Below are 19,937 nucleotides of genomic sequence, written 5' to 3'. Positions count from 1 at the left end.
AGAAATAAAGGGAGAAACTGATGGGAATACAATAATAATACTAGGGGACTTTAACATCCCACTCACATCAATGGACAGATATTCTAGACAAAAATATCAATAAGGCAACAGAGATTCTAAAGGATACAGTAGAACAGTTAGACTTAACTGATATTTTCAGGATGTTAAATCCAAAAAGAATAGAACACACATTCTTTTTAAGTGCACATGGAACATTCTCTAGGACTGACCACATACTAGGGCACAAAACAAGCCTCAACAAATTTAAGAGCATAGGAATTATTTCAAGCATCTTTTCTGACCACAATGGCATGAAACTAGAAATCAACTACAGAAAAAGAAATGAGGAAAAAAACGATTTCATGGAGGCTAAACAACATGTTACTAAAAACCCAATGGGTCAACAATGAAATCAAAGAGAAAATTTAAAAATACCTTGAGACAAATGACAATGAAAATACAACCATACAAGATCTATGAGGTGCAGCAAAAGCAGGTATTAGAGGGATAAAGGCCTTCATAGTGATACAGGCCTTCCTCAAAAAACAAGAAAAGTATCAAATGAACAATCTAACCTACCACCTAAAAGAATTAGAAAAAGAAAAGAAAACAAAACCTAAAGTCAGCAGAAGGAAGGAAATAAAGATTAGAGGAAATAAACAAAAGAGAGCTTAAAAAAACAATAGAAAAGCAACCAATAAAACCAAGAGCTGCTTCTTTGAGACAAACAAATCAACAAACCTCTGGCCAGGCTCACCAAGAAGAAAAGAGAGAGAACCCAAATAAACAAAATAAGAAATGACAGGAGAGAAATAATAACCAATGTGGCAAAAAACCATAAAAGAATATTATGAATAATTATATGCCTACAAATTTGTCCTAGAAGAAATGGACAATTTCTAGCAACACACAGCCCACCAAAACTGAATCAAAATGAAATAGATAATTTGAATGGACCTATCCCTAGAAGTGAAATAGAATCTGTAATTTATAAACTCTCTACAAACAGAAGTCCAGGACCACATGGCTTCTCAGCTGGATTATACCGTACAAACAAAGGACTTATACCAAGACTTCTCAAATTCTTCCAAAAGATTGAAGAGGAGGGAAAACTCCCTAAGACATTCTATGAAGCCACCACCACCCTGATACCAAAACCAGGCAAAGATACCATCAAAAAAGAAAATTACAAAAAAAAAAAAAAAGAAAATTACAGGTCAGTATCTCTGATGAACATAGATGCAAAAATCCTGAGCAAAATATTAGCAAACTGAATCCAAAAACACATAAAAAGATCACACACCACAACCAAGTTGGATTCATCCCAAGTTCACATGGATGGTTCAACATACACAAATCTATCCATGTGATACACCACATCTACAAAAGAAAAGACAAAACCACATGATTATCTCAATAGATGCAGAAAAAGCATTTGATAAAATTCAACATCCATACATTATAAAAATTCTTACCAAAGTGGGTGTAGAGGGAACATATCTCAACATAATAAAAGCTATTTATGACAAACCCAGAGCCAATATAATACTCAATGAGAAAAGCTGAAAGCCTTCCCTTAAAATCTGCAACAAGACAAGGATGTCCACTCTCACCACTTCTATTCAACATAATATTGGAAGTCCTAGCCACAGAATCAGAAAAAGAAATAAACAGTATCCAAATAAGAAGGGAAGAGGTAAAATTATAATTATATGCAGATGACATGATACTCTATATAGAAAACCCAAAAGACTCCACACAAAAAATACTAGAATTGATCAACGAATTCAGCAATGCAGCAAGATACAAGATTAACATACAGAAATCAATTGCATTTCTTTACACTAACAATGAAATATCAGAAAGGGAATGTAAAAAAAAAAATCTCTTTATTTATTTATTGGTTACTTTTGTCTTTATTATTTTTTTAACATCTTTATTGGAGTATAATTGTTTTACAATGGTGTGTTAGTTTCTGCTGTATAACAAAGTGAATCAGCTATATGTATATATCCTGATATATCCCCATATCCCCTGCCTCTTGCATCTCCCTCCCACCCTCCCTATCCCACCCCTCCAGGTTGTCACAAGGCACTGAGCTGATCTCCCTGTGCTATGAGGCTGCTTCCCACTAAGTATCTATTTTACATTTGGTAGTGTATATATGTCCATGCCACTCTCTCACTTCGTCCCAGCTTACCCTTCCCCCTCCCCATGTCCTCAAGTCCATTCTCTACATCTGCATCTTTATTCCTGTCCTGCCCCTAGGTTCTTCAGAACCATTTTTAAAAATCCCTTTTTAAATTGCATCAAAAAAATAAAATACTTAGGAATAAACCTGACAAAGGAGGTGAAAGACTTATATGCTGAGAACTATAAAACACTGATAAAGGAAACTGAAGATGATTCAAAGAAATGGAATGATACCCCATGCTCTTGGATTGGAAGAATTAATATTGTTAAAACTGTCATACTACCCAAAGCAATCTACAGATTTAATGCGATCCCTATCAAATTCCCCATGACATTTTTCACAGAACTAGAACATAAATCCTAAAACTTATATGGAACCTTAAAAGACCCAGAATTGCCAAAGCAATCTTGAGAAAAAAGAACAAGCAGGAGGCATAACCCTCTCAAACTTTAGACAATACTACAAAGCTATAGTAATCAAAACCACATGCTACTGGCACAAAAACAGACATATGGATCGATGGAAAAGAATAGAGAGCCCAGAAATAAACCCACACACCTATGGTCAATTAATCTTTGACAAAGGAGGCAAGAATATACAATGGGAAAAAGACAGTCTCTTCAGCTAGTGGTGTTGGTAAAGCTGGACAGCTGCATGTAAATCAGTGAAGTTAGAATACACACTCACACCATACATGAATATAAACTCAAAATTGCTTAAAGACTTAGACATAAGACAGGACATCATAAAACTCCTATAGGAGAACGTAAGCAAAATATTCTGACATAAAATATATATATATATATATATATATATATATTCTGACATAAATCATACCAATGTTTTCTTAGGTCTGTCTCCCAAGGCAACAGAAATAAAAGCAAAAATTGGGAGTCTGGGATTGACAGGTACACACTGCTATATTTAAAGTAGATAACCAACAAGGACCTACTGTAAAAAAAAATTTTTTTAAAGAAATAAAAGCAAAAATAAACAAATGAGACCTAACCAAATTTACAAGCTTTTGCACAGCAAAGGAAACCATAAACAAAATGAAAAGACAACTTATGAAATGATAGAAATATTTGCAAATGATGCAAACAACAAGGGCTTAATTCCCAAAATATACAAGCAGCTCATACAACTCAACACAACAACAAAACAAACAACCCAATAGACAGAAGACCTAAACAGGCATTTCTCCAAAGAAGACATACAGATGCCCAACAGGCACATGAAAAGATGCTCAACGTCACTAATTCTTGGAGAAATGCAAATCAAAACTACAATGAGGTACCACCTCACACCAGTCAGAATGGCCATCTTTAAAAAGTCTACAAATAACAAATGTTGGAGAAGGTGTGGAGAAAAGGAAACCCTCCTACACTGTTGGTGGGAATATAGTTTGGTGCAGCCACTATGGAAAACATTTATGGAGGTTCCTTAGAAAACTAAACGTATAGCTACCATATGATCCTGCAATCCCACAACTGGGCATATATCTGTACAAAACTATAAGTCAGAAAGATACATGCACCCCAATGTTCATACCAGCACTACCGACAATAGCCAAGACATGGAAATAACCTAAATGTCTATCAACAGATGAATGCATAAAGAAGATGTGGTACATATATACAACGGTATACTACTCAGCCATAAAAAGACTGAAATAATGCCATTTGCAGAAACATGGATGGAACTAGAGATTATCATACTAAGTGAGGTCAGACAGAAAGAGAAAGACAAATACCATATGATATTAGTTATATGTAGAATCTAAAATATGACACAAATGAACTTATCTGTGAAACAGAAACAGATTCACATAGAAAACAGACTTGTGCTTACTAAGGGGAAGAAGAGGGTGGGGAGGGATGCAGTGGGAGTTTAGGGTTAGCAGATGCAAACTTATATAGAAAGGATAAACAACAAGATTCTACTATAAAGCACAGGGAAGAATATCCAATATCCTGTGATAAACTATAATGGAAAAGAATATTAAAAAATGTATATACATGTATAACTGAGTTACTTTGCTGTAGAGCAGAAATTAACACAACATTGTCAATCAACTATACTTCAATTTTAAAAAACCAAATACTAACAGAAATAAAGGGAGAAATGGATGGTAATGCAGTAATAGTAGGAGACTTTAGCACCCCACCAACAACAATAGACAGATCTTCTAGACAGAAAATCAATAAGGCAACAGAGATCCCTGAATGACACAATAAAACAGTTAGACTTAATTGTTATCTAGAGGACACTACATACCAAAAAAACCAAAAACCAAAACAGAACACATTCTTTTCAAGTGCTCAAGGATCATTCTCTAGGACAGACCACATCTAGGTCTCAAAACGAGCCTCAACAAATTTAAGAAGATAGAAATTATTTCAAGCATCTTTTCTGAACACAACAGTATGAATCTGGAAATCAACCACTGGAAAAAGAAACGAGAAAAAAATGATTACATGGAGACTAAACAATATGCTATTATAAAAACCAATGGGTCGGGCTTCCCTGGTGGTGCAGTGGTTGAGAGTCTGCCTGCTGATGCAGGGGACGCGGGTTCGTGCCCCGGTCTGGGAAGATCCCACATGCCGCGGAGCGGCTGGGCCCGTGAGCCATGGCCGCTGAACCTGTGCGTCTGGAGCCTGTGCTCCGCAACGGGAGAGGCCACAACAGTGAGAGGCCCGGTACCGCAAAAAAAAAAAAAAAAAAAAAAAACCAATGGGTCAACAATGAATTCAAAAGGAAATAAAAACAATACCTCGAGACAAACAATAATGAAAGCACAACCTTACAAAATCTATGAGATAGAGCAAAAGCAGTTCTAAAAGGGAAGTTCATGGTGATACAAGCCATCCTCAAAAAATAAGAAAAATCCCCAGTAATCTAATGTACCACCTAAAAGAATCAGAAAAAGAAGAAACAAAACCTAAAGTCAGCAGAAGGGAGGAAATAATAAAGATCAGAGGAAATAAACAAAATAGAGATAAAAACAATAGAAAAAAATCAATAAAACCAAGAGCTGTTTTTTTTGAAAGGGAAAAGAAAATCAACATACTCCTGGCCATGCTCACCAAGGAGAAAAGAGAGAGGACCTGAATATACAAAATAAGAAATGAAAGGGGAGAATAACAATCAATACCACAGAAATACAAAATACCATAAGAAAATATTATGAACAGTTATATGCCAACAAAATGGACAACTTAGAAGAAATGGAAGTTTCTAGAAACATACAACCTGCCAAAATTTAATCAAGAAGAAACAGACAATTTGAAGAGAACAATCACTAGAAGTGAAATAGAATCTGTAATTAAAAAAAAAACAAAAACAACTCCCTACAAACAAAAGTCCAGGACTAGATGGCTTCACAGGTGAATTCCATGAAACATACAGAGAAGAAATTATACCTATCCTTCTCAAACTCTTCCAAAAGACTGAAGAGGAGGGAACACTCCCAAATTCATTCTATGAAGGCACTATCACTCTGATACAAACACCAAAGACTAGCAAAAACTAAAATTACAGGCCAATATCTTTGATGAATATAGATGCAAAAATCCTCAAGAAAATATTAGCAAACTGAATCCAACAACACATAAAAAGGATCCCACACCATAATCAAGTTGGATTCATTCCAGGGCTGCAAGGATGGTTCAACATACACAAATCAATCAATGTGATACACCACATCAACAAAAGACAAAACCCACATGATCATCTCCATACATGCAGAAAAAGCATTTGATAAAATTCAACATCCATTCATGATAAAAATTCTTCCCAAATTTGGTATAGAGAGAACATGTCTTAACATAATAAAAATTATTTATGACAAGCCCACAGCCAACATAATACTCAATGGTGAAAAGCTGAAAGACTTCCCACTAAATTCAGGAACAAGACAAGGATGCCCACTTTCATCACTTCTATTCAACATACAACTGGAAATACTAGCCACGGCAATCAGACCAGAAAAAGACATAAAGGGTATCCAAGTTGGAAGGGAAGAGGTAAAATTGTCATTATATGTGGATGACATGATACTCTATATAGAAAACCCTAAACACTCCACACAAACTATTTGAACTAATAAATGAATTCAGCAAGGTAGCAGGATACAAGATGAATATACAGTAATCAATTGCATTTCTTTACACTAACAATGAAATGTCAGGAAGGGAATGTAAAAAAACAATACCTTTTAAACTCACATCAAAGAACCCAAAATATTTAGGAATAAACCTAAGGAGGTTAAAGACTTACACTCAGCAAACTATAAAACATTGATAAAAGAAACTGAAGATGTTTCAAGGAAATGGAAAGATATTCCATGTTCCTGAATTGGAAAAATTAATATAGCTAAAATGGCCATATTACCCAAAGCAATATATAGATTTAATGTGATCCCTATCAAATTCTCCATGACATTTTTCACAGAACTAGAAAATAAATCCTAAAATATGTATGGGCCTACAAAAAAGCCCAGAATTGCCAAAGCAATCCTGAGGAAAAATTAGAACAAAGACAGAGGCATAACACTTCCAGACTTTGAACTACACTACAAAGCTACATTAGTCAAAGCAGCATGGTATTGGCACAAAAACAAATATATGGATCAATGGAACAGAACAGAGATCCCAGAAATACACCCATACACCCACGGTCAATTAATCTATGACAAAGGGGTAAAAATATACAATGGATAAAAGACAGTCTCTTTGGCAAGGGGTGTTGGGAAAGCTGGACAGTCGCATGTAAATCAATGAAGTTAGAACACTTTTTCATACTACACACAAAAATAAACTCAAAATGGCTTAAAACTTAAATATAAGACATGACACCTGAAAACTAGAGGATAACATAGGCAAAACATTTTCTGACATAAATTGTAGCAATATTTTAAGTCAGTCTCCCAAGTCCAAAGAAATAAAAGCAAAATAAACAAATTGGACCTAATGGGACCTGTGTAAGCTTTTGCAGAGCAGAGGAAACCATAAACAAAACAAAAACACAACTTACAGAATGGTGTGTACTTAAAATTTACAGTACATCTCAATTCCAACTGATCACCTTGCAAGCGCTCAGCACCATATGTGGGGTGTGGGTGGCTATGGGACAGTGTGGTCCCCGACTAGATCATCTACTCCTGCAACTGGAAGGGGAACCCTGGTGCTATTTTCAATAACTGGGCGCAGAAGTTGTGGCCCAGTGATGTAATTTACTCACTTGTTCCGTGTGGTTTATTATTATTCCTTCTGGGCCCAAGTCCCTACTGAGGCAATCTATTAGACTTTACACAGGAACAAGCCTCTCCGTTCATATCTTAGATTAAAGCAATATGGAATCCTAAAAGGAAAGCATGGAATTTACATGTGTTGTTCACTCTTCCTTAACTACACATGGAGATATCTTAAACAAACAAAAACATTACCTTTGGACACGTCCTGTTTAGGAATTTATGGTCATAAACGTTTACATAGTCTCTAATTGCACAGAAAGAAAAATGTTTTTAATAAGTCAGTATAAGCCTGTGATCAGTTTTCTATAAATTATTTGTTTTTCTCTCCCTTTCAATCTTCCCTTACTGAATTATTTGGAATTAATTACTTTCCATTAAATTTTACAACAAAGATTTGATTCGTCTCCTGTTTTCTTTGCTCATTTTATATTTAAACAAATATAACTTCTCCTACTGTGAATCTCCTTTTCTGCTCATTATTTCCACAGTCTATTTTTCCCAAGTGAAATTTTACATATCTACATTTTGTTAAAAGATTTTTAGTCATTTTTATTAAGCGACAGGTTTTACTGCATGCATTCTTTTTACTTTAAAGAATACTTTTTAAATGTTTACTATCATTTTAGACTTACAGAGAGCAAAAATAGTACAGAGTTCCTTTATACCCTTCACCCAACCTCCCCTCATATTAACATCTTACATAACCTTAGGACAATTCTCAAAACTAAGGAAGTAACATCAGGACAGTACTATGACCTAAACTACCAACTTTATTCAGGTTCTGCCAGTTTTTCCACAGTTGTTTCTCAGTTCCAGGATCCGTTCCAGAATCCGTTCCAGGACCCACCTTACACTTAGTCATTGCGTCTCTTTATTCTCCCTTAATCTGTGACCATTCCCATCTTTCCTAGCTTTGAGACTTTTTAAAAATTAATTAATTAATTTATTTATGGCTGCGTTGGGTCTTCATTGCTGTGCGCGGACCTTCTCTCGTGGCAGCAAGTGGGAGCTACTTTTCCTTGGGATGTGCAGGCTTCTCATTGCGGTGGCTTCTCTTGTTGTGGAGCACGGCCTCTAGGCAAGTGGGCTTCAGTAGTTGTGGCTCGTGGGCTCTAGAGAGCAGGCTCAGTAGTTGGGGCACACGGGCTTAGTTGCTCCGCGGCATGTGGGATCTTCCCAGACCAGAGCTCGAACCCGTGTCCCCTGCATTGGCAGGCGGAATCTTGACCACTGTGTCACCAGGGAAGTCCCCCGGCTTTGAGACTTTTGAAAGGAGTGGTCAGTTACTTTGTAGACTGTTCCTCTATGTGTGCTGTCTGATGTATTCTCATGATTAGACTGAGATTATGCACTATCGGGAAGGACACCACAGGGTGGTAAGCTGTTCCCAGGGCATCATATCATGGGGTGCATGACGATGCACCTCATTTCTGACGATGTTAACCTTAGTCGCTTGGTTAAGGTGGTGACTGCCAGTTTTCTTTACCGTAAAGTTACTGTCTTTCCCCTTGTTATTAATAAACATCTATTTGGGGAGAGATACCTTGAGACTATGCAAATATCTTGCTTCTCCTTAAGCCTTCACCCACTAATTTTAGCATCTATCTGTGGACTTGCCTGCAGCAATTACTGCTATGGTGCTCTATGGGGAATGTCTATTTCCCTCATTCCCTCCATGCTTATTAGTTGAAATTCTTCTATAAGAAGGAGTTGTCCCTTCTCCTTCCTTCATTCATTCATTCACTCATTATATCAATATGAACTAGGGGATATTTATTTCATTTCTTATCATTTGGGTTTGTGACCTGAGAGCCAAAATCTCAACCCTGAAAATGGAAGGAAAGTCTGAAAATTATCATTATCTCACTACCCAAGTTAGGGTAAGAGAAACCTACTTCCCTGACTTAAGCCAAATGATATGAAGAAGACACAGCCTGGAAAGGGGCAGGAAGCCCACAGGCAATGGCCCCGGGCATGACTGACTTTCTCAGAGGGCCTCTGCTGGTGGGGACAGCACCTGCTGTCTTCAGACTCTCAGTCAGTCCAATCAGGATTTAAATCCTGAGGGAGTGTCTGTCCCTTGACTGGGGGAGGCAGAGGGCTGGTGACATTCATACCAGGCTGTGTCTGTGGGGAAGAGAAGAAATAGATGTTAAGACCTTAAGCCCAGAAGACAGCTTCTCAGATTGCTCTGAGGGACTGCTCCGAAAAGGTAAGGGAGGAGCCAAATATATAGGAGGGCTTCCCTGGTGGCGCAGAGGTTAAGATTCCGCCCACCAATGCAGTGGACACGGGTTCGAGCTCTGGTCCAGGAAGATCCCACATGCTGCGGAGCAACTCAGCCCGCACGCCAGAACTACTGAGCCTGCACTCTAGAGCCCATGAGCCACAACTACTGAGCCTCGTGCCACAACTACCGAAGCCCGCGTGCCTAGAGCCCGTGCTCCACAACAAGAGAAGCCACTGCAATGAGAAGCCCGCACATCGCAACAAAGAGTAGCCCCCCCCTCGCTGCAACTAGAGAAAGCCCGCGCGCAGCAACGAAGACCCAATGCAGCCAAAAAAAAAAAAAAAAAAAGTTATACAAAATATATAGGAGCTTTGCAACAAAAACCAGGTAGTCGGGCTTCCCTGGTGGCGCAGTGGTTGGGAGTCCGCCTGTCGATGCAGGGGACGCGGGTTCGTGCCCCGGTCCGGGAGGGTCCCACATGCCGTGGAGTGGCTGGGCCCGTGGGCCATGGCCGCTGAGCCTGCGCGTCCGGAGCCTGTGCTCCGCAGCGGGAGAGGCCGCAGCAGTGAGAGGCCCGCGTACAGCAAAAAAAAAAAAAAAAAAAAAAAACCCAGGTAGTCAGAACATCAAAAGATTACTTTTAAAGAAAACCAAACATCCCAAGTTAATGAATTTAGCGCTTTACTAAGTATGGGAAGATGCAAGAGTCTGGCCTCATTGAAATCATTCCTTTGATATGCACCTTAACTATCTAAGGCAAGTATCCTGCTTTTCTCCATCCTGAAGCCCCTCAGGGTGAACAGGCAGGGCAGCTGCAGTGGCTGCTGGCTTGACGGCTGCAGCATCCTTTGTTTACTGATATGGCAGGCAACACTTTTCATCCACAGCGCCTCCCCTTGGTCATAAATTCGACCAACGTTTGGGAGGCATTTCATGAACAATTTTGTCCCATGGCACTAGGAATTCTCAGTCCTCTATCAGGTGAAGATTCTGTTGACAGGCCATTCAATGTGCTGACCTTTTCTGGATCAGGCCCTATAGATAATCTATAATTCTCTGGATTACCTGTTTTAGTAGCCTATTATGATCTGGGAAATGTTTTCACTTGTTGCTTCTTCCCATACCTAGAGTTGCACGATTACAATTATTCTATGTAGAGTTTTATATATGATTAACTCTCTCAAGACATCATTAATTTTGTTGGAGGCCTGGATACACATTGGGAAATGCAAGAGACAACAATCTTATAAAACAGACAGGATATAAGTGATACAGATAGTAACATTAATAAAGTCATAATGCAGCAGAGAGAGACACAAACCATAAACAAATTGAAAATAAAGAGAACAAATTAAAACAATGATTAGTACAACTAGTTGTAATCTGGTTGCAATAAACCATCAAGTCCACAGGGGAGTTAGCTGGAGAAGCCAAATTCTGGAAGGATCAGGTAGAGAAAAAATATATATGTTTCATCTTTGTTTACCAAGGTATACTTTATCAACTCATTGTAGGTCATAGCATAAGAGGAAACGTTTTTCTAGAAAACAAAGATTAAAAGCTGGTATATTTCAGAAAAAGTCATATAATTATAAATCATATTTATCAGTTCATTTGGTCCCATGTAATTAATCCCTGTTGATCTGGATTAAATCGTCAGGTTTTCCATCAGAACTTTGTAATTTCTTATGCAGTTTAGTGGTATGATCTAAAAGCTATCAGAAACATATTTATCAAAAAGCTTTATGAATTTTCTTGAATATCTTCATTTTATAAAAGCATCAGAGTAAAACAATGATTGTCTATAAACCACAAAAGACTTAAAATAGCACGGTTAAAGATCTGATTACAACGCAATTGACAAGAAACTTGGATATTTCTGTGACATACAACATTTTAAGATACTAACTAGAATTATGACTGAAAACATTATACCAGGACATATCACATTTTTAGGAATTCCATATAAATTTTAGAATATCTATTGATATATTAATGACATTTATCCATACAATATAAGGCTTATCTCCAATAACTTGACAATGCTTCTCAAGTAATTTAACATACCAAATAAGCCCAATTACCCTAATTTTCCTCTCTGAGATGTCTCAAGGTTCCTTTCAAGCATCCCAGAGTTAGCTGGAGGTCAAAAAATCTTTAGTTGGAATTTGATATTTGGAAAGCTTGTCAAAAACATAAAAAAGGTTTCAAAACACTTGTTCCAAAAGGATCATAGGTCACTGTGAAACAATACTTATTCACTTAACCAAAGTGACAAAAAGATTTCAAAAAACAAATACAGATCACTTAAAGGCAAAGAAACTCACACAATCTGTTACCAAAAGCAGTATTCCAAGAAAACTTTGTTCTCTTAACAGAGAGAGGAACAAAATCTAGTCTTGCATCAGCCGACTTTTATAACAAAATCCATTTATCTAACTAAATTTAATCTAATCCCAGACTGACCATGTACAAAACTCCTTTTCAGGACTCCCTTTCTGGAAACCTACAACTTTCTGTTTCCATATTAGTTTGTCCCTTATTTTCCCATCCAAAAACAAACAACTAACCAGCTCTAGGACACAATCATTCTTTCCCCTTAACAAAATGTTTTTCCATTCCTCACACTTTCTTTTGCTGAAAACGCACATCCTACTTTCCTTGCATACTGAAATGTTTCCCTTATTATCTTTATAGCTTTAATTACATATTACAATTTTAACCCTTAAAAACCTTAATCTTATGGTTTCTAAGGGTTAAAATCTTAACCTTAATGTGGGTCCTGGAAGATCCCACATGCCGCGGAGCAACTAAGCCCGTGCGCCACAACTACTGAGCCCGTGTGCCACAACTATTGAGCCTGCACTCTAGAGCCTGTGAGCCACAACTACTGAAGCCCACATGCCTAAAGCCCGTGGAGAAGCCACCACAATGAGAAACCTGTGCATCGCAACAAAGAGTAGCCCCCACTTGCTGCAACTACAGAAAGCCCACACGCAGCAATGAAGACCCAACACAGCCAAAAGTAAATAATTTTATAAATACTAACTTGGTATGGTAATGTTTTCATAAGTTGTAAAATAAAGGTAAATGAGAGAATAATTTAATTTATTTATTTTTATAAATTTATTTACTTTTGCCACCAGGGAACCCTCCAGTGGTTTGAGTTTTAAAAGGCCACTTTTTCCTTTTTTGCCCCCTTGGTTTCAAGTTCTACCTGATTGAGCTAATTAGGCTCAGTCTCAGGTCCTCATGGGCTCTATTTACACTTCTGTCTTGTAGAGATTTGCAAGACAAAAACAGTTGCTTTTAATTCCCCAAAGAACCGGTCTGTCACCTAAATGATATTAAAAGATTGATTTGCACAGCTATATTTTCATTAATTTGATTTTCTATATTAGTGAGAAGACTTCCAACTAAACCAAAATGTAAGAGTTCTATGTTCTAGGGACTTCCCTGGTGGCACAGTGGTTAAGAATCCACCTGCCAATGCAGGAGACACGGGTTCGATCCCTGGTCTGGGAAGATCCCACATGCCACGGAGCAACTAAGCCCATGTGCCACAACTGCTGAGCCTGCACTGTAGAGCACACAAACCACAACTACTGAGCCCACGTGCCACAATTACTGAAGCTCGCATGCCCTAGAGCCCCCATGCCACAACTACTGAAGCCTGTGTGCCACAGCTACTGAGCCTGAGTGCTGCAACTACTGGAGCCCACGCACCCAGAGCCTGTGCTCTGCAGCAAGAGAAGCCACCGCAATGAGAAACCCGCGCACTGCAATGAAGAGTAGCCCCCCCGCTCGCCTCAACCAGAGAAAGCCTGCGTGCAGCAATGAAGGCCCAATGCAGCCAAAAAATAAATAAAATTTTAAAGAGTTCTAATGGAATCTAAAAAAAAAAAAGGGCATGAAGAACCTAGGGGCAGGATGGGAATAAAGACATAGACCTACTAGAGAATGGAACTGAGAACATGGGGAGGGGGAAGGGTAAGCTAGGACAAAGTGAGAGAGTGGCATGGACATATAGACGCTACCAAATGTAAAACCGATAGTTAGTGGGAAGCAGCCGCATAGCACAGGGAGATCAGCTAGTTGCTTTGTGACCACCTAGAGGGGTGGGAGGGCGCGAGATGCAAGAGGGAAGAAATATGGGGATATATGTATATGTATAGCTGATTCACTTTGTTATAAAGCAGAAACTAACACATCGTTGTAAAGCAATTACACTCCAATAAAGGTGTTAAAAAATAAATAAAAATAAAAGAGTTCTATGTTCTAGAACTTTAGGGTTTAATTCATCAGGCCTTCTAAAGCTTTCATAAGGCAGTCAACAAAGGCCCTCTTTCTGAGTGCACAAGTTAAACTCAGAGCAAAATCTCTACTATTAATTAGCCCCTGAATATTGGTTCCCAGTATTTTTTTTTTTTTTTGTAAAGGTAACCCTAGCTCAGGTAACCCTATTAGTTTCCTTTAGTATGTTTCATTAATATTTCTTGAGGGGCAAATCTACTTGGGGAAGTATTCCCCAGTGAAACATGTCTATCCCACAACGTAATTAAGCAAAGGAGATGTAACTGTGAGGGGAAACACTGACTGAAACCGCTCACCCTGGCCAGGCACCACAGTAACCATTTGCCTGAGTTATCTTAAACAGGAGGCCCTGGTAAGGAACACAGAACTAACAAGCCACCACCAACTGGAAGAATTCGGGAAAGGTCAAAAGGACACACCAGTCCATATGTCCTACCAACCTCCCAGAATCCTCCTCGCTGGAATCCATCCTGGCTGAGTGATGCTCGTGCCACCAGGAAGGACCCTGAGTCAGAATGATAGGCCAGAGACAACCAGGAAACTAATCCCATTACCATAAAACCAAAGACTGCGAGCCACCTGGCAGAGCAGTCCTCCTGGGTTCCCTTACCCTCCTGCTCTCTGCCCAGGCGCCCCTTCCCAATAAGGTCTCCTGCGTCGTCAGCCTGTGTGTGTCCTCGGACAATTCATTTCCGAATGTTAGACAAGAGCCCACTCTCGGGCCCTGGAAGGGGTCCCCCTTCCTGCAACATAACCATCTTATATAAAGCCCATTTAAACATACCAATTTTTACAAACTTTAATCTCAATTCTATATATTTTGGTTTACATTAGGACTCAATCAACAAGCCTTGGTTTTACAAGTTCTAGAGCTTTCCTTACTTATTTTATCTATTTTGTATAAAAGGTTCTGGGGTCCCCAGTGAGGGGTTAAGCCCAGAGACTCAGGCCCTTTTGTCAGTCTTTTAACTTGATTAATTGGCCTAACTGTTGTCCCAAGTAATTGTTGGTCAGGTATCTCAATATAATTTTCTTCCAGCTGTATATGTTTTTTAAACTGGGGTAAATAGAGAGGACTTGTTTGGGGCCATTTAATGTTGAGGACCAACAGGGGGTTCCTCTGGCCCATCCAACCTTAGGCAGTGTTGTATCAAACCTTTGATTTAATCCCATTAATGTCCATTTTATTTCTCTCATCTTACAATAACCACCTAAAGATTTCTTTATCCATTTGGGACAAGCCCCTTTAAAATTTCCACCTGGTTGGGAAAAAGTCTCTAGACTTCAGGTTTTTTTCTTAGTCTGTTAATCAATCTAATTAACATTAATTATTCTAATGTTTTCATTAGCATCTGTAAGACCCATTGAGGGAAAGAAGAGACCATAAATAGAATTCCCAAAATGGTTTTTCTTGTTTGTTTTAAACTAAAGGAGTTCTTAGGTTAACCATTAGATATATTTTTTTTCCGCTTTTTTTAATAGGCACCAATAAAACAGCTGTTTATAATGAGAGTCTCTAATTTACCAATTTAGAGTTTTTCCCATTTAAAGGATCCATCATCTGCCTTTAATGAGATATATCTTAACAGTGACTCAAACCAACAAGACACAAGAGGCTTCCCCACAAGAGAGTGTGAAGGATGCCCCCTAAACAAGATCCAGAAAGTTTATTCCCAAAAACAGTCTAAGAAAGTAAAGGCCTTCATTGTACTTCCTGATGCAAGGAAGTTAAAATGGTAAAAATCCCGAGAGTTGGCACAGACAAAAGACTGCTCAGAATCCCAGTCTAATCTACTGGCGGCCAAAAGTACGCCACATGTATACCTTTTGGATGGCAGAGACCGAGTTCTCAAAACATACATCCACACATACATGTGGTGCACTTCTGGCCGCCAGTACAGTTTTTGCCTGGTCGTCAAAGAAACATGTGGCCCTGCGTTATCCTGATGGAAGAGTATGCGTTTTCTGTTGACTAATTCCAGATACTCTTCGTTGAGTGCTTTCAGTTGGTCTAACTGGGAGCAGTACTTGCTGGAATCGTTTGGTTTTCTGGAAGGAGCTTATAATAGAGGACTCCCTTCCAATCCTACCATATACACATCACCTTCTTTGGATGAAGACCAGCCTTTGGTGTGGTTGGTGGTGGTTCATTTCCCTTGCCCCATGATCTCTTCCGTTCCACATTATTGTACAGTATCCACTTTTCATTGCCTGTCACAATTTGTTTTAAAAACGGAATGTTTTCGTTATGTTTAAGTAAAGAATCGCATGCGGAAATACGGTCAAGGTTTTCTTTGCTTAACTTATGTGGAGCCCAAACATCAAAGCAATTAACATAACCAAGCAGGTGCAAATGATTTTCAGTGCTTGATTTGGATATTTTGAGTATGTCAGCTATCTCCCAGGTGGTATAACGTTGATTGTTCTCAACTGTTCTCAATTAATGTCTCAATTTGATCGCTATCAACTTTAACTAGCTGACCGTCTTGGAGCACCATCCAGCGAGAAATCTCCAGCATGAAACTTTGCAAACCACTTTTGACATGTTCGACCAGTCACAGCACCTTCTCTATACACTGCACAAATCTTTTTTTGCATTTCAGTTGTGTTTCTTACCTTTCTTGAAATAATAAAGCATAATATGCCGAAAATGTTGCTTTTTTTCTTCCATCTTCAATATTAAAATGGCTACACAAAAATTCACCAATTTTGATAAGTTTTTTTTTTAAATGCACGCTGATAGGACAGCTGTCGCAATACAATCTAACATAATTGTTTCAAATGACATTAAAGACAATTAAGCGCTACTAGAGCCACCTCACAGAAAAAACTGAATGAACATTTTGGCCAACCCAATAAGTACTCGTAAGCTTTATTTTTTATTTAATTTTTTAAAAGTTTCTTTTGAGGTGGACCATTTTTAAAGCCTTTATTTGTTACAATATTACCTGTTTTTTTTTTTACGTTTTGGTTTTTTGGCTGTGAGGCATGTAGGATCTTAGCTCGCCCACGAGGGATCAAACCCACACCCCTTGCATTGGAAGGGGAAGCCTTAAGCACTGGACCACCAGGGTAGTCCTGGTACTTGTAAGTTTTATACGTACATAAACCTGTCTGGGATATTAGTTGGAAACTGGCCATCTGTTGTTCCTTTTTCTTTTGTTTTCGAAGCTTTGTTTCCCATTCCAAGGTTGGTTTGTTGAGATAACTTTTACTTCAACAAACTCTTTTGTTTTTTTTTTAACAAACTCTATTAAAGTAGCCAATTCAAGGAAAAATGATAGGCCAGTCTTCTACTTAATTACCCAGGCCAACCCTACTCAGTGTCTTTCAAATGAGCAAAGTCCTCCCAGTCTTTCAACTGAGGATAAACCATTCAGTGTCTAAACTGAGCAAAATTTTCCCAGTGTCTTTCACTGAGGATAACACAGGTACCTCTTGAAACTAAGTTTCAAAGATAACCTACTCCTCCAGAGAGTTTAAACACCACTGAATAAAACCTAGGACATCAGCCAATAATGGGAGGTCCAAGAACCAGGAAAGACTCACCCAAATTCGTCTGGACTCTCTGACGAGGTGGAGGTGCATGGACCAAAGAGGCCTCTGCTGGTACCAAGCTCCAGATACTCGTAGAGCTCAGGTGAAGAAGACAAGTCTGCTCTGGGCCCTTCGTGGTCACCAAAACCGTCAACTGAAAAAAAAAAAAAAAAAAGCACAACCTAAAAGTTGAGAATTATGTTTTATTTAGCAGATTTTCTGAGGACTTAAACACAGAAGATAGCCTCTCAGACTGCGCTGAGGGATTGCTCCAAAGAAGTCAGGGAGGAACCAGGATATACAGGGGTTTTTGCAACAAAAACCAGGTAGTGGGAACATCAAAAGATTATGTTAAAGAAAACCAGACATCTCACATTAATGAATTTAGCAGTTTTCTAGGTATGGGAAGATGCAAGGGTCTGGGTTAACTGAAATCATTCCTTTGAAACGCACCTTAACTATCTAAGCCCAGTATCCTGATTTTCTCCATCCCATATGCCTTCAGGGTACACAGTCGCAGGGAGTGGGGGGCGGGGGGGGGCGGCAGCAATGGCTGCTGGCTTGATGTCTGCAACATCCTTTGTTTACTGATATGGCAGGTGACATTTTTCATCCACACCAGAAACCACGTCACCTTTCAGTCCCTTGGTAATCACGCCTTGTTCTTGCCCTGTCCTCAGGAGCAAAGGTTGAAGCCACGCTTCCTCCCCTTCCCCGCCACAAACAAGAAGCACCCTCAGTGGGTTGCTCCACCCTGAAACATCCCTGTCTGCAACCCACTCAAAGCAAGTTCAGTGTCATCTCTGACCTCACCACAATCTTTGAGGAAAACAAAAAATAACTCCTAATGATATGATGTGGTGTATTAGAAAGGGCAGTGACCCAGTGGCTGGGGCAGCATTCTGGTCCCCCTGGCCTCTGGGGAAATCTCTTCACCTGTCTAGGTGGGGCTCTACCTCTTCCTCTGTCAAGTGGGCACAGTGGCCTTGATAATCTCCTAGGTCTCTTGAGAGGCTAAAAGTCTAATTAAAATTTGAAAATTCAAGTGCACTAGAGAGAGACCCATAATGAAGGTCATGTCATATGAGAAAAAGTTGAAGAAATGGGGCCTTCGGGCTTCCCTGGTGGCCCAGTGGTTGAGAGTCCGCCTGCCGATGCAGGGCACACGGGTTCGTGCCCCGGTCCGGGAGGATCCCACATGCCGCGGAGCGGCTGGGCCCGTGAGCCATGGCCGCTGAGCCTGCGCGTCCGTAGCCTGTGCTCCGCAGCGGGAGAGGCCACGGCAGTGAGAGGCCCGCGTACCGCAACAAAAAAAAAAAAAAGAAAGAAAAGAAATGGGGCCTTCTAAAAGCCTGTAAAACAGAAAGACATATTTCATAAAATCATGGATTCTTAATGTTGAAGGAGGCCTTAGAGCTGTTTTTCCAAACCCTAACGTGCACACGAACCACTTGGAGAGCCCCTTGAAATGCAGACGGTGATTTAGTAGGTCTGGGAGGGGGTTGTTTTCTCCAGGAACCACACTTGGAGGACCAAGCCTCTACGGTATATCCGTGGTTCTCACCATGACAGCTCATGGGGATGACTTGGTTCTTACCTTGATAGCACATGGGGATCACTCGAGAAGCTTAAAAAAAAAAACTTATGCCTGGGCTTCCTGCCGTCCCTCCTTCCCCCGCCGACGAGATTCTGATTTGTTTGGGAGGTTCCAGAACTCCCCGGTGATTCTAATCTGCAGCCACGTCTGAGAAGCCACTCCCCTAGATCAGCGCTTCTCAACTTTAGCACAGATCATCATCACCTGGAGGGCTTGTTAAAGCACAGCTCACAGGGCCCCAACGCAGAGATTCTGACTCAGCAGGTCTGGGGTGCAGCCTCAAATCTGCATTTCCAACAAGCTCCTAGGTGATGCTGACTCTGCTGGTCCGGTGGCCTTGGAGGTTATCTAATTTCACAGCGATATTTCCCATGTGGGAAACCAAGATGAAATGACCCTCTCAAGGTCTCTTTGTACCGTATCTCCTGACCCCGGTCCGGAGCTATTTCCCCTGCCAATCCTTCCAGCTTTCCCTTCGCGTCCCGCATTCCTTCTCAAGTCCACGGCTGAGCCGCTAAACGCCAGCACGGACCGGTGCTCTGGGGCTCCGGGCCCCTTGTGTTGGGAGGCCCTTGAGCTGTCCCCACCTGGACAGTCCCACGCGAAGACCTGCGGGCTGGCTCTGCCGCTGCCGGGGACGCCGCACGCTGGGCTCGAACGCGTCCCTAGCCTTCTGCGAGCTCTCACGAAATGGGTCGGAGGCGGAGCCCGCGTGAGGGGCGTGAGACGCCAGGAACACTACTGGGACCCTCGGGGACGGTTACCATGGCAACCGACGCCCTCCCACTTGGTGATCCGACGCCCAAGC

At 40.2% G+C, this 19,937-nt stretch overlaps 1 long non-coding RNA gene across 3 annotated transcripts in view; it reads right to left on the bottom strand.

Annotated features, from left to right (window-relative positions):
* LOC117312549 (uncharacterized) overlaps nucleotides 1–19,880 on the bottom strand; it is a 194,713-nt gene extending 174,833 nt beyond the window's left edge. Inside the window, exons 1-2 of one of the 3 annotated variants that reach the window (XR_004526883.2) lie at nucleotides 19,717–19,880; nucleotides 17,545–17,686 (exon numbers count right to left, since the gene is read on the bottom strand). This is a non-coding gene — a long non-coding RNA (uncharacterized lncRNA). The other 2 variants (XR_012332357.1, XR_004526884.2) reach the window with 2 other exon arrangements.
* Nucleotides 19,881–19,937: the final 57 nt, after the last annotated feature.

This window comes from Tursiops truncatus, chromosome 6 (assembly GCF_011762595.2).
Source record: "Tursiops truncatus isolate mTurTru1 chromosome 6, mTurTru1.mat.Y, whole genome shotgun sequence".
In the NCBI taxonomy this organism is placed as follows: domain Eukaryota; kingdom Metazoa; phylum Chordata; class Mammalia; order Artiodactyla; family Delphinidae; genus Tursiops; species Tursiops truncatus.
This window is presented reverse-complemented; position numbering and strand designations above follow the sequence as displayed.